Source organism: Sciurus vulgaris (genome assembly GCF_902686455.1).
Source record: "Sciurus vulgaris genome assembly, chromosome: 3".
In the NCBI taxonomy this organism is placed as follows: Eukaryota; Metazoa; Chordata; class Mammalia; order Rodentia; family Sciuridae; genus Sciurus; species Sciurus vulgaris.
The window spans coordinates 28,167,218-28,192,742 of record NC_136463.1 but is presented as its reverse complement, the minus strand read 5'-3'; the positions used below and the strand labels follow the sequence as shown (position 1 = coordinate 28,192,742).

At 44.6% G+C, this 25,525-nt stretch overlaps 1 long non-coding RNA gene across 1 annotated transcript in view; it reads right to left on the bottom strand.

Moving 5' to 3' along the window:
• LOC306657741 overlaps positions 1-24,570 on the bottom strand; it is an 83,069-nt gene extending 58,499 nt beyond the window's left edge. Inside the window, exon 1 of the long non-coding RNA XR_013762866.1 lies at positions 24,429-24,570. This is a non-coding gene — a long non-coding RNA (uncharacterized lncRNA). The remainder of the gene's footprint in view (positions 1-24,428) is intronic.
• Between the last annotated feature and the right edge of the window lie 955 nt (positions 24,571-25,525).

Here is a 25,525-nt window from a genome sequence, read left to right as displayed (position 1 = left end):
GATGCCACAGGCAGATCCAGGAGTTGCCTATAGATGAGAACACCTGACATTCAACTTGGACTTGAGGAGGTCTGACACTCAGCCAAGACCAAATCTACACATTTGGCAAGTGTATAATGAATGACTGATCAGGATTTAATCCTCTTTAACTTGCAAATATAAAGAAAGAAAGAAGTTGAGATAAGTTTCCTCAAGGCAAATTGGTTTTGTTTTTGGCGGAATCAAAGGTCAGTACTGCTTTCTGGTTTTCTTTTTGCAGAATCCAAGAGCAGAGCTACTTTCTTTTCTCATTTCAGGCTCTATTCAAGACGTCCACATGAATCTAATCAAAGGCTCCCTGCCCTGTGTATTGCATCAGTGGTTCCAAAATTATGGGTGATCAACCGCTATGAGACTCATAAAGTATGAAACCATGTTCTGGTTTGTTTTTAATTTAAGATCCAGCTTTGTGAACTCTTAAGTGAACCTACAAATTCTGGTCGATTATACTTCCTCTGGGATTGGCAAAGTTAAAACAAAAAAAATCTTACTTCTATGGAGGGAAATCTGGCTATGAGCCATTTATGGCAACACAATTGTAAAAAAGAACCCCATGTTGCACACAGACATTTATCTCTGTACCTTTCCTACTTTAAATCGGTCTCAGTGCTAAATGCACCTCTGCAGTTCATTGCTGTCTTTCTCTGTTGCCTTCAAGGACAAGATTCCCTAGAGACAGGACAACTAGGAGACTTAGCTCTACAAAATAGACTGGAAAAGCATAGAAGAGTAGATTTCCCCCAGGGGATGAGCAGCAAGGCATTGTCCTGGAGTCTGGAGGGTAATCTCATTGAAAACTAAGGGACACTGAAAGCCAGGCCCAGCAGCCTAAAATGCTCCTTGTTCTGCTTCTAATGCCCTTCATCAGTTTCTTCCCTTATCTTTTCAGCTGGAAGAACTGCCCATCCTTCAAAGCCCAGCCATCAGCACCTCTAGTCTTCCCTAAAGACCGTTGGCTTTGTTGGCCAAGCGAGAACCTCGTGAGCATGGCTGCGTAATGGTCTGAACATGGCCATGGGAGCACGAGGGACACAAATACTTCCTGGACACCCGTCATGCGGGGTCACTGACCCAGGAAACAGATTTGGGGTTCAGCAGGTGGAAGAAGATGCAAGATGCAATTAGGACGGCGGACATAACTTTATTCAGTGGGTGGCCACAGCCACAAGCCAGCCCCCAGCTTCAGCTTCAGCCTCCAGCCAGCTCCATTTTAGCCCCTCCCTCTTGCCCATTTCCTCAGGCCCTTTGTATATGCAGGCCAAACAAAGAAGGCACACTGCAAACAGGTTATATAAGGGGATGGGGGGAATGCTCACAAGTTAATGTTTATGACCTTGAGTCTGTACACTGAATCACAGTGTTTCTGACCTTGACTAACCATAACATAGCTAGTTCCCAGCCCCAGCTACACAATGAAAACATAGCCTGCCAGAAGTCTCAGTGAGGGAACCTAACTACAGGCATTTGGGAACCTGCCCCCACAACACTCCAGGAAATAAGACTTTGTCACAAGCATCTCACATACCACTTATCAAGCCATGACTTAATAAGTTGTCTTCCCAGATCATCCTACCTCTTCTCCACTCCCCCAACCTGTGACCATGTGTTCACAGGTCTAAAGTCCAGGACTATTTCCTAGGATCACACCCAGAACAGAGCCTGGGACAGAATCAGTTCTCAGAAGACTGTTGAATGGATAAATGATGAAGGCTACCTATTCTTAGACACAAAGAAAAACAGGCCTGGTGTCCTCTAAATTAGGAGCTATTGAGTTTACCAGAATCCAGAAGAATTCTGAAGGCAAGAACCCTTGAAGAAGAAACATTCCACTGGTGCCCACCCTCACCCCTCAACTCAAAATTGTGTGTCCAAACTATAGCCAAATACAACTACGGTTGAAGTCAGGACCTTTAAAATCTGTTCGGAAATACTGATCTTCAACTGGCTACTGAAATATAAGCAGATATCACTGAGTGACTCATGTGACTTTCCTTTTCCTGTCCTGGAGTGCATAGCAAGCCTTTGAGCATCTCCAGCTTGTGCCCAGTATTCTGGACCACCAACTCTCCAGTACCTGGGAGAAATTGAACTTTTGAAGAAAGAAAACAAAAAAAAGAATGCTGGCTTCCACCATCCTCACACTACCTACAGGAACTGATGTCGGAGACAGCTCCTGGCACCTCCATGGCGAAGGCGAGCAGAATGAACAAGAACCTCCACAGCTCAGCCCTCAGGTCAGCCTCCCCCGTGATGCCTCTTCTGAGTTCTTCATCTGTCCCATTCACCTAGTCTTCCCGCAGTTGCTATGCTCCAAAGGCATGCACACATATATGCATACACACACATACGTGTACACATGCACAACACACACACACACACACACACACACACACACACACACACACACACACATCCATTCCTAACATTGTACTCTATCCACTCCTCCAACTGGACAGCTGTGGTGGCTCTGTGATATGTCAGCTTATCTAGGCTGAACTTGATTTTCCAAAACTTCCTTCCCTGTATGCTTCCTGTTAGGGTAGACCACGAGAGATTCTCATGGAAGATTTCTGAGGGAGGGAAGCAGCAGTCGTTGGTGTTTTTACACTTGAAAGGCTGGGCTATCATCAGCAGATTGTCATTCACCTGGCACTGGGGCAGCTGTCAGATCTGTAACTATCTCACCTCCCCTGGATCCTCCTCCATGTTCTCCTCCTCCTGGACCAGCGTGTGTCTAACTGTGATGAAGAACCCAGCTTCTCCCACAGGATGCCCACATCACCAGCGTTGGAGGCAGTGAGAACTGACACAGTGCTAATGGGTCCTCCTGGGTTCTTAGTCATGCTCATGAACTCCAGATTGTCTTTACTCTTCCCCACTTCAAATCCATCCTCCTTTGCTGATTTCCCACCTGGGAACCTAACATTCCAGCATAAGACATCAAACCCAAAGAGGAAAACCTAACAGGTTAAACCTAGTCCTTTAGGAATATGACGAGTATTCTTGCCGTAAGAGGAAGTTGGGACACACAGAAAGACACCAGAGATCCCTGTATGCAGAGGAAAAATCAAGGGAGGGCACAGAAAGAAGGTGGCCCTCTGTAAGGCACAAAGAGAGGTCCAAGGAGAAACTAAACCTGCCAACACCTTGACCTTGAACTTCCAGCTTCCAGGACTGTGAGAAAACGAATTCCTGTTGTTCAAAACTCAGTCCATGGCATTTCTTTTTGCAGCCCAGTCTGACGAATACACTGACCATAAGGTCTCCATGAAGAGTGGTACTGTGTATCAAGCAGGTAAAGGCTCTGTGAAGCCCTGCTGGGAAGATGACTGCTTACCTTGAAACTGTTCCCAAGCTTCTGCATCTCTTCCCTGCACTGAACTGCCATGATGTAGACTGATCACAGAGAGGTGATCTGAATATCAATCAAAATTATGTTCTCGCTCTCCAGAAATAAAGAGGTAAAAAAAAATAACTATCAAAAACTTTTACCAAATCATATAAAAGGAGAGATGTCAGAAAATTGTAGATGGCTTCAAGGCATAATGATAAACACACCAGAGCTTTTTTTTGAAAACCCAAATTCAGATTCCATCTCTGTCTGGGTGACCTAGATCTAGTCCCCTCCTTGCTCTGCCTCGATTTCCCCATTCCTAAAATGAATGATCTAGCTTAGGAGTTCTTTAGCTGGTTTTTCTTAAGTCATCAGATTTGTTGGCATGACATAGTTCCTTAGCTGTCCCTGAATTAACCTCCATGGGTCTCCTCTTGGTGTCTATCTTTCAGGTTGGAGTTTCATTATTGATGCCTTTTTAAATTGGAAAACATACCTCCTGACTTAAGTTCCCAATCCCTCTCCGTTGCTTCCAGTGTTCCTTTAATTTCTTTCTGAACTTTTATAGTAGAATAACATTTTGATAAATTACCTAGGTGTTCCACCTCACACTTCCTTTATCATTTGTCCTTCCTTATCCTTGAATCGCAGCCTTTGTTCCAAAGCTACCATCTCAGGGAAGCAACCCCATAGCAAAATCAGCGAAGAAAGTGAATCAGTTCTTGACTTTTTAACTGAAAAATCCTAACTCCTATGTGGATTTAGGACAAAGAATATGCATGAAGAAGAGCAAAGCTGGACTAGCTGGAGATTTTCTGGAAAGACTTCTGGATTCCAGAAAGGTTAATGTCAAACTCTTTCCACCCACTTCCTGTCTCAAAAGACATCCCAAAATAACAGGGAGAACAAGATGCAGAAACAGAAACTCCAAATTAATGAGGCCACAAGTTATCTGTAAATCAAATCACGACATATAGAAATGGAAGATGGGAGAATTTAAAAAGGACATGGCAGAGAAATGTCAAAACTGAGTGTCCAGAAGAGATCATCAATAAGAGGCAAACTAGCTCACCCCCTTGGACCCTTGGAAGGGTGAAAAGTATTGGAGGCAACAGATAACTTGAAACTCGGGGCTCTGAAAGTGGGGGGAAACTTCTTGAAAGTCTGTATAGAGAATAAGCTGTTTCTGGGATGACCTACCTCTAAGATGACCCTCAGTGACCCCAATGTTCTGGCATTTGCATTGTTTCCTCCTCTTTTTTTTTTAATTTATTTTTATTGTAAACAAATGGGATACATGTTGTTTCTGTTTGTACTTGGAGTAACAGCATACCATTTGCGTAATCATACATTCACATAGGGTAATGATGTTTGATTCATTTTGTCATTTTTTCCTTCCCCCCACCCCTCCCACCTCTCTTTTCCCTCTATACAGTCCCTCCTTCCTCCATTCTTGCCCCCCTCCCACCCACCATTATGTGTCATCATCCGCTTATCAGTGAGATCATTCGCCTTTTGGATTTTTGAGATTGGCTTATCTCACTTAGCATGATATTCTCCAATTTCATGTTTCCTCCTCTTTGTACCAGGGTCAATCTGTGTGACCAATAGAATACAGCAGAAATGATGGAAAGCCACTTCTAATATTAGGTCATAAAAGATACACTGCTGTTTCCATGTGGGTATCAATGTTTGTCTGTCTCTGTCTCCGGGATAGGGGGAAAAGATTGACTACATGGAAATTTGTGTCAAAAACTGTTCCACAGAATTACTGAAAGAAATTATTAGCAAGAAATGGAGAGAAAACAGGAAAGCAAATAAAATGTCACGATTATGAACATTTTAAGAGCGTTGGTCAAGAAAGGACATAAGATCATATCACATTCAACAGTGAACAATGACATAATCATCACAATAAAACACTTCATATTGGCAAATTGCAATACAACTTAATTGGAAGGACAAGAGAATTTAAGAGGGTGAACATAAGCAAAAAATTTTCATCAACCATAATCAGAATTAAGTAAAGAAAATCTAAAGTGGGCAAGTCAAGAGAGAACCACATACACATATTATTTATGAGCCTGGAGAAATGGCTTTTTTAAAAATAGAAAGGGATGCCTCTGGGGAATGAGGAGGAGTGGAAGAGGGGGAAAGGGAGGCTGGGGTTGCTCTTTTTTTATTATAAGACCTTTAGCACTATTTGTCCATCAGGAACTGATGCCAGAGTGAGAAGGAGGGTACCTCCAGAATGACAGCAGGACAGTACCAGTCTCCACCCAGCCCCGAGACTTTGTCATTACAGAAGATTCCTAGAATGTGTCCCCCCACAGGAAAAAGGAGAGGGGTGCCAAAAGGTCTCTTAAGCATCCTCATCTCGTACAGTCAGGACTTGCAATAAATATTAAATTTAGTCACAGAAAAATGAAATTATACTTCTTAACCACCAGAGTAAATGGATGGATTGTCACATCTGCTAGCCACATAGCTCAAAAGAACTTTCTGGAATAGTGGAAATGTTCTTCACTGTCTGATGCAATAGCCACCACGTAAGGCTATTGAGCTCTTGGAATGAGTCCAGTGTGTCTGAGAAACTGAATCTTCAACATTAATTTTAGTTAATTTGAATAGCCATAGATGACTCATGGCCACCATAATGGACGGTGCCTGGGAGCATCTTTGATTGTATCAGTCTGTCATTCAACATACTGGGTCCAATGAATACATGATTGCAAGTCATGGTACCCACAGTGACAGAAAAGGACTGAGTGATGTGACTGTGGTTCCTAGATTGTATGGAAGGTGTCCACTCTGGAAAGGGAGTAGAAGGAGCTAGAAATTAAAAGGTTGACCAAAGGCCAGGGAATCCATCCCAGACTGGAGAGAAGATAAGGAGCAGCAGTTAAGAATGGAGGTGAACAAGACCAGACTATAAGATTATATGAGGTAGAGTTGGGGATTTTTACATTTTTACCATACATGGTGCAACAGAGTTCATGTTTAAAAGACCATGCCAGGAACTGTGTGGAGAATGAAGCAGAGATGGCAGAGGAGACTTGCAAGGGCTGTCGGGGGATTATGGGGATGGCAGTGATGGTGACTCAGACCAAACTGGAAGCAACAAGGGGGAGACTCTGAGCAGGTTCCAGCCATTTGGGAGGAAGATCCACTATCATGATGGATGGGATGTGAGAGGGGATGGAAAGGGGTGTCCAAGCAGACACAGAGGAGCTGGCATGAGGTGGAAAGATCATAGGGTGATCCCTCCAGGAATCTCCTCAGTCGGGGCCACAGAATCTCAGACACAGGGACCTGTTCTCCACTGTCATGGAAGGAACCAAGGAGGTGAGGGTCATTCCTTTCAGTCCCCACTGGATCTTCCAAGGCACTAAACTCCGACTCTCATTCCTGGAAAATAGACCTTCAGATGGCCCAGGTTCTTCTCCCCTCTTCCCTGTCCCCTATCTCACTCCAGCTTGGGTTTTCCCTCAGGTCCCTGATCCAGGCCCAAACCCTGGATCCATGATAGAGGAAAGGGAGGGAGGGAGGAAGAACAGAAACCAGGCAGAAAGAAGGAGAAGGAGGCCACAGGCACAGCTGACCCTTGAGAGCAGCTGCCTATGGTCAGTGGGATACCATGCAGGAGTCTTTAAGAACCTTCCCACGAAGGAACTCTGAGCTGAAACAGTCACTAGCATTTCCCAGGGAAAATGTTTCCTGGTTAACTCTGAAAAGTTGGACTGTACTTTTACAAAAGCACAGCAGCCCGCCCCCACAAATCTTCACTACAATGCACCACCTTACCTGAGCACCTGCTCCTGAACCGGCTCAGCCTGATGACGCTGTGGGGCCACCTAGTCCTGGCTGTAGCTCTCAGGTCTAGCCCATCCACACGTGTGGTCCTGAAGTCAAAAATGCTCCAAGCTCCACTGAAGAAGCCAGCCTCCACCTCTGGTGAGCTCATGTGGATCTTTTCTCCTCGAATGACCTGACTATTGAACCAGTCTGAGCTCTCCAGTGTACATCCTTTCTCCAACTGGGACGTGGGTCCCCGTCTGAGTGGCTATACTGAGACACCCCTAGAATGTAGGCATATCTAAGAAAATACGATAAATCAATGGTGATCTGTGTGCAAAGAAGAAAACCAGAATCTCCCGGAGCATAGGAACCTTGAACTGTGGGAAGAAGAAGTACCATAGTTAAATATTTAAAAGGAGAATTTTTGGAAAGGTTGGTGAGGTTGGGCTCATTCTGACAATAGCCCTGGAAAGAAGAGTTGGTCAGAATCATAGCTCCATGCAGACTCTACTGAGTGGTGTGAACAGAAGCAGCCCTGCTTTGTAACCTACATCCCAACTTCCAGTGTGACTCACATGGACCTCAGCATAAATGTCACCTCCTCCAGAGGACTTCCCAGCACCCCAGATTAGGTAAACTCTCCTGCCACATATTCCCACAGGGCTCTGTGCTTCCCTCTCTCTGTGTTTATCAACTTTCTAGCAATTGACTGTTGACTCAGCAGTGCCCCCCACTGGATGTAGCCGCCCTGAGCCCAGGGACCGTGCCCGTTTTCCATCTGGTGTGGTATGCCCAGCTCCAAAATGCCAAAAGCCTCTTGGAGGACCTGGCAGGAGCTCAGAAGCAGCTGCAGTTTCCAAAATTCTACAGGCAGGTTTAAAGGCAGAGAAAGGCAGCATCCGTGTGCCTACTGCCCTCAGATGGGTCTACCTGGGAAATGAGGACTGCATACTTGAGCATCCCTAGCCAAGGTACCAAGGTCATAGCTAACTCTCTCCCTTCATAGGTTAAAGTATGTGGACTAAGGAGCAGCAGATGGATGTGTATTAAAGCAGAGACCCTAACGGAAGCAACAATGTTTTCCTAGCTTTACAGACACTGTCACGTGTCATTACAATATTGCCTTTTCTCCCAACTTAAATCATTTCCTCAGCCATAAGACCATCAGTCCAGAATCCGATGTACACCTATCAGAGAGAATAACAGACACTTGCTGCTCCAACCTTGAGTCCTAAAATAAGATAATAATTCTTCTGACACCTCAGAGAATATTCCTTCAGTTGGTCAAAAATGGATGAAGTCATCTAAATATATTTCCAGGACCCAGCAGGAATTGAGTTAAGCACATTTGTTTAAAAAAAAAAAAAAACTGAAGAGGGAGGGAGGAGATTGCTGATTCTTAAACCCAGAAAAGTCATGGATTTACTACTTGACCGCAGGCTAAAATCATATTAATTTTATTTCAAATGTATGTATCCAAGCTAAGAGAGGTAGTCGTGAAAGGTTTAAATCTTAAATCAAATGTTCCTTCCAATAAGGTCATTAGTGACAGGTTGAAATGTTGCAAGGGATGTATTACATGATGGATGTTTGTCATTTATTCAAAGAAAAATGCTACAGTGAGCCTAAAGGGTCATTTCCCAACCACAAGGTATTCTCAAGGGGCAAAGCTGCCACGCGATGAAATCCAAATTGCTCTCCTCCCCTCCTGCCATGTTAATTACTCCTGAACTTTGCAAGGACAAGTATCTTGCTTGAGCTCAGCTGTCTCCCCCCACTGCCTAAGGAACTGGTATATTCAACCACCAAACCCAGACAAGGGATAAGGAAGAGGAAACTCACCCAGCCAGAGAGGTCTGGAGGCTTTTCCTGAGCAGGATGTTTATGGACTTTTCTGGATGTTTGTATTTGGAGATAACAAAGGTGACCATGGATAGCATTGTGCCAGACATGGATATGAATTCAAATTCATAAAGGCAGTATAAGATCTGTCAGAGGGCCATTAGGTAGCAATACCTACCATGTTCCCAGCATCTACAACAGTGACAATCAGACTTTTGCAGAATCCCTGAAGTCCCTATGAACAATCTAAGTTTCTACAGAATGGAGATCAAAACCCACTAGGGAAATGGAGTTTATAGGAGTGTAGGCGAGGTCAAAGCCTGACCCTATGCTTCCTAGTGTGAAATGTACAACCTTTCCCTAATGCCCCAAGCATTTCCCAGAATCCTCTCCTTCGCCACAAAGTCTGTTGGTTGGTATCCTCATTGAGATGTAACCATAATAACGAGCTAGAAACAGTGGTTGCAATAGCCAGAATACGTCTCATAGTGAGAGCTTTGCAGTTTACAAAGCATTTTTAAAATGCACATTATCTCAGTCCTCACCCTGATGACCCTAAATGGGACAGAGGAAGCTCAGGGCTACTTCCCTATTTTATGGACCAATAAGTTGAAGCTCAGAGATATAAATCCATTAGCCCAAAACTATACAGCAAAGGAGACATGCCAGGTCCAGGACTGGGAACTTCCATTGCTATTTCTCCTTTTTTCTCTCCTACATGGTACCACCCTCTCACCCAGCACCCAGCAGTACCCACCAGTAGAGGCATGGGTACACAGCATGCCAGAGTTTACTCCAAGAAGCCAGCAGTAAGCCTGTGTCCCACAAGAAATGACTGGCCAGTCAAATGACTACCCTGGGCTGGGCTTTATCTAGAAAGTCACCTACAATTAAATGAAGCCAGGGTCCTCCTTGGAGCAAATAAATCAGCTCTTGTGTGACGCCAAAACCTTTTCTTGAGTATCACAAATAAGAGTTCATAGATGCCCATAGAAACAGCCGTATTATGTTGATACTGCTGCCCTGTGCCCCTCTCGTCAACAATCTTCCACAACACTGGGTTTTCTGAAACTTCATGGTAAAGTCATTATGGAAGGATGATTCGCTACTTCTGGTAACTTGCTGAGGTGAACGAGTCATCTTTGGTATCATATCCAAGTGGCATGTGGGCTTGAAAAACCACTTGGTTGAAAAACCACAAGTCTTCCTGGATGAGCAACTTCAAACTGAATTAGCAAAGCACAAAATCTGAGTAGGCAATGGCAAGTCAGTCTCTTTTCTTCACACACCTTGAGAAAACAGCTCACTCCCTGCTGTGGTCTTTCCAGACCGCTGGAGTCAAAGTCAGGCTCCCTTAGGTTCTTTTAATTTATTTTGATTCATTGCACACAAATGGGGTACAACTGTTATTTCTCTGGTAGCAGTCCTACAGACGGCCAGCCTTAACTCGGCTTTGGGGAACTTCATGCTCTTATCTTGGAGGACTCCATGACCTGGACTCCTTTGCAAGGAGAGACCTTGGGGATAATCTTATCTTACAACCTCACTTAAACAGATGATAAAACTGAGGCCAATAGAATGGCCCAAAGACAATCAACAATTAAAGGTACAAGCTAGAACTCCAAGAAAGAGAAACACCAGATGAACCAAAGATGAACCAGAGCAGCAGGCAAATAATGTATTCAACAGGTTTTCCTTCTTTATGATAAATGTAACTTCTTTGTGCCACCACACTAACCTCTGGGCCTTCTAAGACCCTGACAAAAAAAGAATAGAAAGCATGCATTGTTAGACTTCTTTTATAGATGAAGAAACTGAGGCTGAATTGTCCAAGGCCACACAACTAATAAGACACAGATGAGAATCCTAATGGAGTTTGGCCTGACTCCAGAGTGCCTGTTATCATCCTTCCTTAGCTGGAGGAGTGAACAGCTCATGGCTGAGCTGTTCTGGAAACTAAAGCTCAGCTGGACTTTGGAAGTGTGGTAGCAGATAAGCTGCTGAGCTCCTCCTGATCCTTGCTGTCCCAGATAAGAACCCTTCTGCTGAGCTGCCATCAGATCCTGCAACAGCTAGATGCTCTGGACCACCTGAAGATGCTGAAGTCATTCTCCTGACCACTGCTCCGAAAGTGCCTTTTATGAGGAGTAGCTAGGAGTTCCTATCTTTAACCTGTCACCACTATGCCTTAGCCCCTTTCCTCTGGCACTAAGAGGCCAATTTTGAAGACCTCTATCAGGAGACTAGAAAAACTTCTGAGACAAGAAATGCAGCAAAGGTCTAGGAGGGGCATGAAACTCATGTGACTCAGACTGGCACAAATGTCTTCCAAGCCAGGTTGCCTGGCTCCCCTGGGCCCCAGGCTTCATGCTTCAGGAGTCTGCTCACTCAGAGGAACCACAGCCTGCCTCTGTGTGCTGGGGGAAAAAGCAAGCAATTGATTTTGTTTGGGAGAATTTTATGTTAGTCCTTTTTATTATCTCAAGAAGGGTCATGAAATCCTCTAAAGCAAAATCAATTACAGCCACGCTCTGGGAGGCCAGAGCAGCCCTTTGGCTTATGAGCAACAGGCAGGTCTCCAGAGGAGAAGCCCCAGCCTTTGAGTTGCTGCTGGTCTGCTCCCTGTTGGCTTGGATCCAGGTCACCCTCTGCTCTCCATAAAGCTCTTTTGTCAGCTTACCAAGGGACCTGCCCTGAAAGCCACAGTGTGGGGTAAGAACAGACACCTAGTCCAAACTGGACCAATCAATTCCCTCTCCTAGAAGTTGGGAAGTCAGACTCAAGAGCCAGTTAGCCTCTGAATGTGGGAAGAACAAAAGGGACATTACCCTGGTGGTTGGAGAGAGTGCATCTTCCACCAGGTGTTCCAAAAAGAAAAGAAAGAAAGAAAGAAAAACAGTCTGAGCAGAGAAAGAAGCAGCTGACAGGTGAAATGAATGACAATGTTCTGGAGAATCTTCAGACACTGGCACCAGAGCCCCTGTCTGGTCTTGGCTTCTGGTAGGAACTCAGGTAGATCAATAATCTCCTTTTTCTCAGATAAGCTGGCTCAAGCTAGTTTGAGTTCATTTGCAACCAAATATTGGAAGTGTTTTTGTTTTGTTTTGTTTTGTTTTTTTACTTCCGTTTGGTCAATGTAAGAAAAATTCTCCCACTAACTCATTCAGTTGTTTTCATTAAGAAATAGTATGTTATATGAAATATCCAGAATATGGAAGTCCATAAATACGAAAACACATGGGTGGTTGCAGAGGCTGAGGTGGGGGGTGGGGAGGACAGGGAGCACCTGCTCAGTAGGTCTGGGATTTTGTTTGGGAGGTGATGAAAATATTTTAGAACTTGATACAAGTGCTGATTGCACAACAGTGGGACTGTACTAAGTATCATAGAATTATACACTTTTAGGTAGTTAATTTTAGTTGTGTAAATTTCACTTCCAGCAGTATGCTATACCTGTGGATACCAAGAAGTCCCATTATAGATGCAGAATTTGCCAGTAACTTGCTGAAATATCTAATTAATGTCTCATGTGTTCATTAGTGGTAGAGGTAGATTATGTCCCAAGCACTGTGCTGAGAAGTAAGAGCACAAGATAGACCTAGTCCTCGCCTAGGAGAGTTGAGAGTGGACAGTCAACAAGCTGGGACATTGAAGTGCCACAGTGGGCATCCACTGCTGTCCTCCAGCACCCATCCTGACCTTTCCAACAAGGAGTATATTCTGTACAATACGCAGCAGGGGTTGATTCCACCCACTCCTTCCTTGATGTCAGCGGGTCCTCGCAATGATTGGCTCAGGAATGGACACATGACCAAAGGCGAATCAATCAGGACCTCCCTAGAACTTTTTCGCCACTGTTATTCTGAAAACCCTCGCCTTTCCACTGGTATAGCTAATCAAGAGGACGCAAGTATGGGACGCTCTTTTAACCATCAGGTGGAGAGAGCTGGTTTAAGAAACTGAGAGAGAGAGAGACCCAAAGTGCTAAAATTAGCCGCCCACTGATATTTCCAGGGATCAAGCCAAGAAATCATCTTCCTTTCTGTTTAAGCTAATTTGTGCTGTGTTCCTTCACTTACACTTAAGATTCTTTTATTGTGAGGAGAGACAAAGGAAGTGCCAGGTTTCAAAGAACCTCTCAGCAGGCAGATTTATTAGAAGATCACAGGTTGTCGGATGTACTTTGTCCTATAATTTATATGTATACACAGGATTTTGATGTTGATTATCTATTGAACATTTCCACTCAAACTGTTGTTGCTGTACATCACTACCTTATGATTTCTAAGATGTGTGATAGTCATTGGGGCTTGGAAACACGACAGCATACCATACTACCTCTAAGCTCTTAGAGAACAGTCAGTCCATATGGCCTCTAGCAGGGGGCATGACATACAATGGTGGTGATAGGGAAGGGGCAGCCTTCAGTCGCCTACAGCAACTGGAATTCAGAAGAGCCTGAATTTCTCATGTACATTTGGCATCCTGCAGCACACCCTTCATCCCAACAGGCCTGAGACTGGTTCCCTAGCAACCCTGCTCCCTGCCTGTCCACCCACCCAGAATTGCAGCCAATTCTTCCTCCCTAGACTCCTTGGGATCCCTCCCTGATGCTCAGCTTCTCAAAGTCTCTGTCGCCCCTCAACTGCCCCTCAGGAAGTGAGTTCTCACTTTTTACCAGGTAAGCTTTAAAGTTTATAATGCTCCCACTTACCTTTCTCTGGCAGATATTTATGGCCACCCCATGAAATAAGAATTATTCTCTCCACTTTATAGCTGAGGAAACTGAGGTTCAGAAAAACTGGGTAACCTTCCTAAGGACACACAGCTAGCAAATGAAGAAGCCAGGGGAAAACAATGAAAGAAAAGAAATCACTGCATCCTTCGGAGTGCTGTCCTCATGAATACTCAATAAGCCCAACACTCTCCCCGCTGGTTTCTGGGCTTTGCCAAAGCATCCTGTGATCAGTCTCCATGATTCTTTGTGCCTCCTGCTGTTTTCACTGGCATTGGGCTCTGACCCTGCTTTGTCTTCCTGGATGCAGCTTCCAAATCGTGTCCCCACCCTTGGAGGCATCTAGCCTCCTCCTGTCCTGCTTCTCACCCATCATGGACATGTCAGAGGTCACAGGGTCATAGGTCAGGACAATGGTTGAAAAGCACTGAATTCCAGAGGCCTTTTGACAAACAGTAACTAGGTCAGTTAAGTAGTCACTTAAGTGACTCCCAGGCACAGTTAATAATAAGTTGATGATAGCAATATGCAAAATAATTCAGGCTGTGGATGATATTTACAAAACTAATTTGGGCTTTGCAATGAAGAAAACTTGACCCCACCAGGACTCTGCCCTGGTTTTTTGGGGTGCCAAGGGGCCCCAAGGTCCAGGGTCTTCTGGAGAAACCAAAAGTAAAGCAGATTCTCAGAGGGCACTAAACAAGCAGGAGATTGTGCAAATGAGTTCAATTTGACTTAAAATCCTGAGAAAAGTGCCAGGAGATATTCTGTCACCAGGTCAGCCACAGCTGTTGTCTGTGATAGGACTGGTCGTGCCAAACCAGGTTGCCAGCCCCTGATGACACAAGTCCATCTGCACATAGCACTGTGTGTCTATGTGCATGCATGTATCTGTGACTGTGTGTAATTTGATGATTGTGGCAGATTAAATTGCTGTTTTCCCAAGTCCAAAGCAGAGTAGTGTTGGTCATTTCATTTGGTTCAAATGAAAAAGACCTAATGCTTTAAAAACTGGAAAATTCCATATTCATGAAAGATTTATTCACCAACCTCCACCAAAAATGTGCTTTTCAACTACAACAAGCAACACAAAGGAACTGTTTGGTTTTCAGTTGACAAGTGGAAGAGACGGGGCCAAGACAGCAGGCCTTGCTCCCAATTACACCCAGTTCTTGGCCGCTGGGCAGCTGAGTGGGTTCACCAGGCACCTATCAGAGGTGCTATCTGCTGCAATCCAGTTAGACCCTTTGTGCTCTGCTCCGAACCCGTCTGCCTCATTTGCTGGCAAGATATCCTGTTCTTTACCTCTATTTGCTCTTTGCTGCGTAGGAGCATGAAGCTTCAGGCCTGCAACTCCACTCAGGCTTCCCAGACGGGACATGCCTCTCCCTTTTCGCCCCCAGGCCCCCTGCGAAGCCCTGTTCAGTCCCAGCACACCACAGGATGGCTTTTACGTTTATTTTTAAATGCCTAGGAATTATCTTACCAGGGAAATGCTTGTTGTGTTTATCTAGGTCTGTTCCCCTAAAAAATGTGGGCAGTCACAAGAAAAACTCAAAAAGGCAAGAATGCTGCTTCCAGGGAGAAGCTGGGAGTTGGCCACCGCGTGGAGGACCTGGGGAAAGGGACCTAGGAGATGGCCACGCAGCAAGGGACAGAGTCAGCCAGAAAAAAAAGGAGCTGCCCTGGGAGGAATGAGCCCTAAAAAGCCATCCGTAGGAGTTCGAAGGGTCTGATCTGAATCAGGCAGGATTCCCCAGGAAAAACACCTCGCAGTGACCAACCCCAAAACAGGCCATGCTGCCCTTCTGGACATTGCCGTGGGCAGTCAGTGGGAGGAAGGAGAGGTTGTGAAGAGGGAGGGAAGTGGCCAGGGGAAGTCACCAGGCTGATGTAACCAGCTTTGCAATACCAACTGTGCCTCCCCTCTTCTGAAGAAGCTGGTCATCTCACCAAAAAAAAGGCCCTTTAGCTTGGTGGTATTGCATAAAGAGTACAATATTTAAGACATTTATGCTAAAAAAAAATTATTCATCATTCATCTGAAATTCAAATCTGACCAGTGTCCTGCATTTTACCAACAACCTCAGGAGGATGGAGAAGCTCCCAGAAGGATCACAGAACCAAGTGTCCAGCCTGTGGTGACAGCCTGCCCCATCTCCCACCACACACATCTATCCCCAGAGGCTAACCTCACACCACGGTCAGCACAGGTGAGGGCCACATTCACACTTCAGAGCAGGATGAGAGGGGTCAGCTCCCCTCCAGGTCCCCTGTGCCTCCTGGCACCCCACCTCCAGGCTGGGCTCTGGCCCAGTTTCTAGACTAAGCGTCTGAGGATTAGTGATTTAAGTAACTCCCCACCCCTGCCCATCAATACCAGAAGGCATCCAGGACCCTCTGAAACATAGTATCAGAGTCACACTTCTGGTCTCTAGAGGAGGATTTTTTTTTTAAGAATAGCTTTTTCTTTTCATCTTGATTATGATCTCCATAAATGATTATGCAAATGATTCCAGGTAAAAGAAATGGGAAGTAGAGGAGATTCTGAATAAAAGAACATGACTCAACCCTAGAGTGCAGAGATGTTCTCTTGCAGCCTTGTGATCTGCATGTGTGAACTTTCCACACAGCTGGCATCCTACTACATGTTCACCCTTTTCTTGCCTTTTCATCCCCTCGTTTTGCATTTGACTTCATCCCATTCGATTCAACTTTAGTCAATAAATATTTACTAAATGCCTCCTCTTGCCCCACACTCTGTGCAGAGCAGTAAACAAGGCTGACACCCACCTCTGCCCTGGGCTGCTATGGTTCAGGGTGGGAGTCAGACATTGAACCAGGGAGATAAGAAGTGAATTCAATAGTTGCCCACAAAGTCTGCAACATAATTCAATCCTTCACTTTGCTTTTGAGGAAATGTGTTCCTAGAAATACCGAGAGAATAATGTCAAGAGTTATATTTAAAGTAAATATTTTATGTATAACTCTAAGGGGTAGAACGTTTAAATGAAAATAAATAATGCCTCTTTGTAGTTCAGTCTCAATTCATGTGAACCCTAAAGCTTCCCGGGATTAGTACTTAATAAAGCACTTAATAAATAACAAAGCATTATGACTTAATAAAGCACCATGAGGACTGTGGAACTGAACGTTCTTCCACCACACAATTTTTGGTGAGAAGATCATAAATTCTTTAATCTCTTATTCTGAACATTGACTTTTGTCATAAAAGCAATGAACATCTTTGTCATTGAATATCTGTATGAGCAAAACTGATGATTTCTTTGGGATAAGCTTTATAGTCTGACTATTTAAACAATGAGTCTTGGAGCAGAGACTAGCCAGCTGGACACAACCCTGATTTTTCTCATCCTCCTGGGCACACGCTAGAGTACATTTCCCCGCCTCCTTTGTAGTTAGGAGAGGCTATGACACTCATTTCTGGCAAGGGAACAGAGGTGGCAGTAATGCCTCCACCCACCCTGAGCCTGGTCCACAAAAGCTTCCATGTGCGCTCCTCTGTGTTCTTTGTACTTTTAAGAGTCTCTAGAAGCCATGTGTTGAAAATGGAAGAGTCACTAGAGAAAGGAGCCTGTGCCCTTGAATTGCCATTTGGAGAAGAGCTACCCACTTGCTGATCAGGATCAGCAGTACTGAACATTAGGTGAGCAGGAAATGAACCTCTATTGTGTTATGCCACTGAGATCGGAAGTTTTGTCTGTTACAGCAGCTGGTGTTAACTGATACAGGAGTTCTGCACTTACTCCCCCTACCTGAGTCCAGTCCCTCTTGGGCATCTCAGGTGGTAGTAATACAGTGGCCCCCACTCCAAGTTTTCCTCCCAGTCACCTGTCACTTCCCTAGTTTCACCACAAGGACCAGGGCCAAGTCTTGTTCTTGACAGTCTTCCTTTCTAGGGAGTGAAACTGCTTTACCCAGTAACTCACCTAGAAAGACCCCAGTGAAGGTTATCAACTGCCCACCCTGGGACTTGCCTTGTAACCTCTGCATCTGGAAGACCAGCCCCAATTTCTTCCTTATGGAACAAAAAGAATCTACACAAGTCATAGGATAAATAACCCTACAGATTACAAATCACCCATTCCCCAGGCTCACTGGCATTCATTCAATGTCTGGAAACCTTTCTGGCCTTTTGTCTTTAATGTATCTCCCACCAGAAAGCAAGATGGTCAATGCCACCCTATTCTGAGTTACTGCAAATGGAAGCCACTAAATGTGACTGTCCCACTGCCCGGGGCTCGAGTCAGCAGGGGACAAAGGCTCTGCAGTCCCTTTCTAACAGCCCCTTCCTCCCACTGGGTATTGGGGAGCAAGCAGTCTCCATAGTTGGGAGACAGATGCTCTGAGCTCCTTCACAGAGGTTGCAGGCGGGCCCATCGTTGTGCTGTGCTGCCATCTTGTGGTGGAGATGAAGTAAGACAGCGGGCACCCCCGGTAGGCAGCCTGAAGACCCAAACCATGATCCGCCTCCAAAAAGTGCCATGAGAAATGATCAAAATCAAAAATGCTTCCTCCCTAAGGGACCAGAGGGAGGCAGGAGAGGATGGAAAAGCAAAATATTGGTTAATGATACTGACCAAATTTTTAAAAATATTTTTAGTTGTAGATGGACACAATATCTATATTTTTTAATGTGGTGCTGAGGATGGAACCCAGTGCCTCACACATGCTAGGCAATCACTCTACCACTGAGCCACAACCCCAGCCCCAAACTATAAAGTGTTATATACCATTATGTACAACTATAATGCACCAGTAAAAAATATAAAAAATTAAAATTAAATGCTTTCTCCCACTGTTTCAAAAAACCTTTTATTTTGCTTACTTAAAACAAAAATCTCTGCTTTCCGTTTAGCATCCTGAAAATAATATGCTTAGGGGATCATCTGAATCAGCTCGTTTATTTCATTATTATAAAAATGATACATGCACATCATTTAAAACACTATTGAAAATTTTAGAAACCATAAATCATCTGAAACCCAGTCACTATAAACTGGCCAGCATTTGTACTTGGGGCAAGTCACTCCATGTCACCCACAAGCAGAAGAAGTACCAGGTCCTAAACAGTTAAGAGCTTTGGCTCTGGTGCTAGGCTGGCTCTGCCACTTCCCTATTTGTGACCTTGGGCAAGTTACAATTCTATGTCTCTAATTTTCTCATCTTAAAAACAGGGATGGAGCTGGACGAAGAGGTAGACACCTTTTAATCCAGTGGCTTGGGAGGCTGAAGCAGGAGGATACTGGGTTCAAAACCAGCCTCAGCAATAGCGAGGTGCTAAGAAACTCAGTGAGACCCTTTCTCTAAATAAAATACAAAATAGGGCTGGGGATGTGGCTCAGTGGTCGAGTGCCCCTGAGTTCAATCCCCGGTATCCAAAAAAATAAAAACAGGGATGAGGAGAGAATAAACAGGAATAACAGCGACTCCTCTCTCAGTGCTACCAGGAAGAAGAAATGCTCAGCATAGTGCCCAGCACATGGGAAACCTTCCAGTTGGCCTTTGTTCTGATGGATGGATGGACAGGCAGACAGTGAGAAGGACATTTAACTATTCAGATTACTTTTTACTTTTTAAAAACAGTGCTTGTGCAAAGAACAGGGAAAGGAAACCCATAAGTATAGAGACTAGGAACTGAGTAGCTGAATCCTCGAGGACCACAGGAGATCACTCTATGTCTCCTGGTTGAGTCTTAATCCCCATCTGGTTCTCCTTACACCACAGTGCCCCCCAGGAATGTTCCCCTAGCTGCAGCAGTTCCCACTTAAGCAATTCTCGCTCGGGAGGAACAAGGAGTGCTAAGAGCCAACCAGGGAGAGTTAGAATTAGGGGAGAAGCCACATCCTGCTGCGGCACAAACCTATGGGGGGTGCTGGCTCTCATACGCCTTGTGCTCCCAGCTCTTCTTTCCCCACCTGGCATTGATGGATCCTTGACCACACGTACTGAGGGAGTCGGTGAATGGTAAGGGTGCCTTAAAAGCCTCTCCAGAGATGCCCACAATGAGAAGTCACTCTGGCAGAATTCTGCTTACTCTCAACAGACATGGTCCACAGTGCCTACAGAAAGTACCCGGGACACACCTGTCATCTTGCCTTCTGGGTTAAATATTATTATCTCCATTTTGCAATTGTGTAAACTGAGACTTAAAAAGACGAGGCAGGGCTGGGGCTGTAGCTCAGGGGTGGAGCGCTTGCCTGGCACGTGTGAGGCACTGGGTTCAATCCTCGCCCCACATAACAATAAGTAAGTAAAAATGTTGTGTCCATCTATAACTAAAAAATATTTTTTTAAAAAAAGACAAGGTAACCACCATTTAACCCAGCTATCCCACTCCTTGGCCTATACCCAAAGGACTTAAAATCAGCAAACTACAGAGATACAGCCACATCAATGTTCATAGCTGCTCAATTCACCATAGCCAGATTGTGGAACCTACCCAGATGCCCTTCAGTTGATGAATGGATAAAGAAACTGTGGCATATATATATACAATGGAATATTTCTCCACCATGAAGAATGATAAAATTATGGCATTTACAGGCAAATGGATGAAATTGGAGAATATCATGCTAAGTGAGATAAGCCAATCTCAAAAAACTAAAGGATGAATGATCTCGCTGATAAGCGGATGAGGACATATAATAGGGGGTAGGAGGGGTAGGCATTAGGGTTAGGGTTAGGTTTAGGGTTAGGGATATGGAGGGTGGTAAGAATGGAGGAAGGAAGGACTGTATAGAGGGAAAAGAGGGGTGGGAGGGGTGGGAGGGAAGGGAAAAAAATAACAGAATGAATCAAACAACATTGCCCTATGTAAATTTATGATTTTTAATTAAAAAAAATTTAAATTTTAATTTTAAAAAAAGACAAGGTAATTTAATCTAGAGGTAGAGTAAGCAGCAGGGCTGGGATTTAAATTCAGGATCCAGACTAACTGACCCCAAAGCCCTTTCAAGTTCTTAGAACAAAAGGAAAGCAAAACCCAACTCATCCAAGGAACTCCAGAAAGCTTACACATCCAGCCCCAACCCATGTTCAGTCCAGTGGAGGAGCCCCAGAGGCAATTTGGCATTTCCTTTTTATCTTTGCATCATAAGCCTAGTGTCAAATCATGGCCACCTAGAATCCTCATAAAACTGGGTGGTCGGTTCACTCCAAAAAGGTGACTCTAACTTCTTCACAAAGAGTCATGTGTAAAAAGCAATCATCACAGATCATCCAGAAAATGCAAGATACAAGAGTGGAAGCAAAAGTGATTCCCTCTCTCTGGCCTCTTTTCTACAACATATTGCCAACACAGCCGCCAAAATGTTAAATTGAATAAGCAGGAGGCCATTGACCTGAGGCTGCCTCTTACTTCAAGATCTTAAGTAACAAACTATAACCTAACTTACTATGTAAGCAAACTGAAACCTAATTTAGGAGTATATTTTTTGCCACAAATGACTGGAGTTCAGCCAACTGATCAGACCATGCTCAAATATGGTGAATGCCTTGCTGTCACCAGTCAGATTTCTATACTTTTGTTTCCACCTCTGGCCTGTAAGAGTTCATGGCTCACATTGTTGGGCAGATCTCTGAGCCTCTTCTGGCTGTGTATGATGCTCAATTCGTGAATAATTCTTTGCTCAATTAAACTATTCAATTTAATTTGCCCCAACTTTTCTTTGTGTGACTGACCTTTCTCATAAATAGAGCCAAACTTGCTGCTTTCTCACCTAGCACCCTTTCCTGGTGCCCTATGACCCCATGACCCCTCGTGTGGCATATAAACCGCCAGATTTAACCTCCCCAAAGTTGAGAGAATGGAGTCTCTCTCTGTGCGTCCTTCACCCAGAACAGGAACATATACCCTGAGGCCAATATCCTCCTTTTATCCTCACCTCCTCTACTCCAATGGGTAAAGGTATGCACAGAATAGACAGGTAAGAACATTCCATGGATGTCCATGATGAGGCATGGGAAGGAAAAGCACAATAGTCCCAGAAATATGTCCTGGAATTCCATTAGTCCATACGTGCATCACATGTGGGTAGTCCTGAAAAATCCCCTAAGCCTTTTTGTGTATTCATTAGCTTTGTAAATAGACATTGGACTTGTATTCTAGAAACCAGTGTTCAAGTCCCAATCCAGCCATGTGAGCTCATGTAAAATGCTCACCTTCTCTGGACCTCAGTTTTCTCAGAAGCATAACTGGGTGGACTAAAAGTTATCTCTGTAGCCTTAACTCGACAGTCCTCAGTGGTCACCATAGCTTGGGGAAATGAGAGGAGAGATACGTGTGAGCTTCCTGCTTCTCTTAACTCCATCTCCAGTTGTAGCAGACAAATAACTGACTACCCATGTTTCCCCTCTTACCCTGCCTACTCAGAATGTGCCTGTCCTTTGTTTATGAACTGAGCCTTCTGATCTGCATCTTGACTTCATATAAGAAAGACAGAAGCAGAATGGCCCTTGAAAGATTAGGAGAGGACTGGAGACCAACTAGGCAATACCCATATTTTACAAGTAAGGAAGACAAAGCCCTTGGAATTTGAGGCAATGGTGGGTAGACCCCAGGTAGACCCCAGGACTCGGGTCTACCTCCACAGGGGAACGGCAGGTTTTCTGATCATCCTATCCTGATTCAGATTGCCTAGAACCACTGGGGCCAAAATGGTGCTGGCGACACTAGAATGGTGTGCATGGATTAGGAACATGGAAATTACCAGTTCCAGGAATTCAAGTCCATTACAGCCCAACCATTTCCATGACCTCAGCAATGGTAGTTTCATACATTTGGAGTTAATTAAACCATTTTTATATCTTATAAGAAAGTCAGGATAATACAATGGTTTATCCTGTGGGTCAAAAGAGGGCAATGGATCCTGAACCAAAAATATAAACTCTTGGGCTGGAGATATAGCTCAGTTGGTAGAGTACTTGTCTCACATGAGAAGGCCCTGGGTTCAGTCCCCAACGCCACCAAAAGAAAAAGGAAATACAAACACTGGATTTGAAAATAATTTCAAAGGATCCCCAAACTCAATGAAACCTATGAATAATCCACAGGGTTTTCTTGGATTCCCAAATTAAGGATCCCTGGATAAGAATTTTAGTTAAAAGTCCAAGGTTTAAATCTTGGTTCCATCACTTACTATGTATATGATCTCGGTGCAGCTTCCAAGCATCTGAGCCTTCATTTCCTCATCTATGAAATGGAGATAATACCTCCTGCCTCATTGGGTAGATGTGGGATTAAAGGACATGTGAAGTCTCATAATATGTCACAGGGTTTGCAGTCTATCACAATAGCTAATAGATGCGAGGACTTTCTAAGTACCAGGCTTTGTCCTCTGTACCACATCTGCACTATCTGCACTGTCTCAGCAACCCCAGAAGCCAGGTTCTTATCCCTGGTTTATAGAAGAAGAAGCTGAGACAGTGAGTTAGGGATTTGTCCAGGATGGCAAAGCTTCTAAATGGCATGGCCAGATAGTGGACTCCAGAGTCCATGTTCTAAATCACTCTACTATATGGTTTCATGGAGTGACAATTTAATGTACTCCAAAAACATGGTTTAAAAAAGTTTTTTTTTAATCAGAAAAAGAATAGAAAGAAACAGATAGAGGTTGGTGAAAAATGAGTACACCCAAAGGCCGTTTGCAAACCTGCCCATTTTTCCCTTTTCTGGGGACAGAGACAGAAGAAGCATCCTGAGCACAGGGGCACCTGATGCCTCTCAAGGTCAGTCTCACCCAGGTTCCTGCAGACACAAGTTTACACATGCCTTTCATGCTCCACATGAACCATCCCATCCAGTGCTCATTATAATCCCGTGAGGTAGACACTAACACTAGCCCCATTTTACAGATAAGGAAAGAAACATGTTAAAAATCCCCAACACCAAGAGTTACAAAGGAGCAGAGCTGGGAGCAAACCCCAAGTGAGCTTGAGACCAAAGCTCTCATCTGCCACTCTAAACTACTGCCCATTGCAGGGTCTCAGAAACAGATTCAGGATGATATGATGATTAAGATCAGAGGCTTTGGGGTCAGATACAAGTAAAAAATGGAGGGATCTCGGGGAAGGAGGTCAAAAATGCACAACCCACACACTGCACACCGGAGCTTACTCTGCCCAGGGTAAGCCACTTGTATGTACTGGGGCTCATCAGAGAAGCCGTCCCAAGGAAGGAGTAGAGAAGTAAAGAAAGAGAACGTGAGAAGAGAGGGTTGGTGGGCAAGTCAGGCGACACTTTAAAAAAGGAGATCAAGGACCTGAACTCTGGCTAGAAACAGCAACCCATTCTGATTGTCCAGAGCCCCTGGGGAAGCTCGCCACCCACCTCAGCACCCAGTGCACTGGCATAAACATCAGTAGAGCAGAACAGTCCCTCGCCCACCCTCCAGCCAGGTGAACCAGATCTCCTCCCCTGACTCTGAGCCCAGCATCAAGATCAGAAGCGGCAGGTCAGTGAGGCAGGTCGGAGACTTTCCAAAGGAAGAAATATACAAAGCAAACAAAAAAGCTGATACCCTTTTCCACATACATATCCATATGCCTCTCACCTTGCTGTAAAATAGTGACTACACTTGACCACACAGCAGAATTGCCTGAGGAACTTTTTTTTAAGTGGCAGTACAAGTACTGGAAATGGGCATATCGAAAACTCACCAGGAGGTCATAACGTGCAGCCAGATTTGAGAATCCATTCTTAATTCATCACCCATCATTGTCTCATCTAGGACAGACAGCCTCTTAGACCCCTGCTACTCAGAATGTGGTCCACACAGCCTCTGGACCAACATCGCCTAGGAGCTTGTTAGAAATGCAGAATCACAACCCCCAGCCCCGACTCCTTGAATCTGACTCTGCATTTTAACAAGATGCCCCCGGATGATTCATCTGCACAATAAAGTTTGAAAGACACCAGTTTAGACTTTGGCTTTTTCTACCCACACGCCACCCCTTCCCATCTGTACAATCAGCAGCTGCTCAACTGTTCACCTCACTCGGCCTGATCAGGAACCAAGATGAACCACCGAGTTTCCAAGTTCTAGCCTCTCAGCAGCACTGAGGCTGCTCATTAGAAACAGAGGTACCCAGGCCCAGGTGTGTTTAACAGGCACTTCCCCACCCCTGGATGCTTTTGATCCAGGCAGGCCCAAGGCCTTAAATGGAAAAGTTGCTCTGGTGGAAAACCCACAGGCCTGGAAAGCAGGCAAATTACACCTCAAATTCTGGCTCTGTCACTTGCCGTCTATGTGAATTGTAGGAGTCATAAACTTCTCTGAGCCTTTTTTCTCATCTACAAAAATCAGAATAAAGACGTCTCACAGTGAGGTACAGGTTGAATCGTGTCTTCCAAAAATCTATGTTGAAATCGTAACCACTAGTGCCAGAAAATGTGACCCTTAATGGGAAACAGGGTTGTGGGTCGTTGCAGATGGAATTAGTTCAAATGAGATCATAGTGGACAGAATACCATGGGCCCCTAATCCAACATAACTAGTGTTATAAGAAAACACACGGACACATGAGTGGGAGGGATGCTTTAGGACGATGGAGGGGAGGTTGAAATGCTACATCTACAAGCCAAGGAAGACCAAGAATTGCCATAAACCACCAGAAGCCAGAAAGAAGCGAGGAAGGACTCTCCCTTTCAGGTTTCATAAGAAGCATGTTCCTGCTGACACATAGATTTCAGTCTTCTGACCTTCAGAATGGTGAGAAACAATAAATTTCTGTTGTTTTAAGCTACCCAGTGTGTG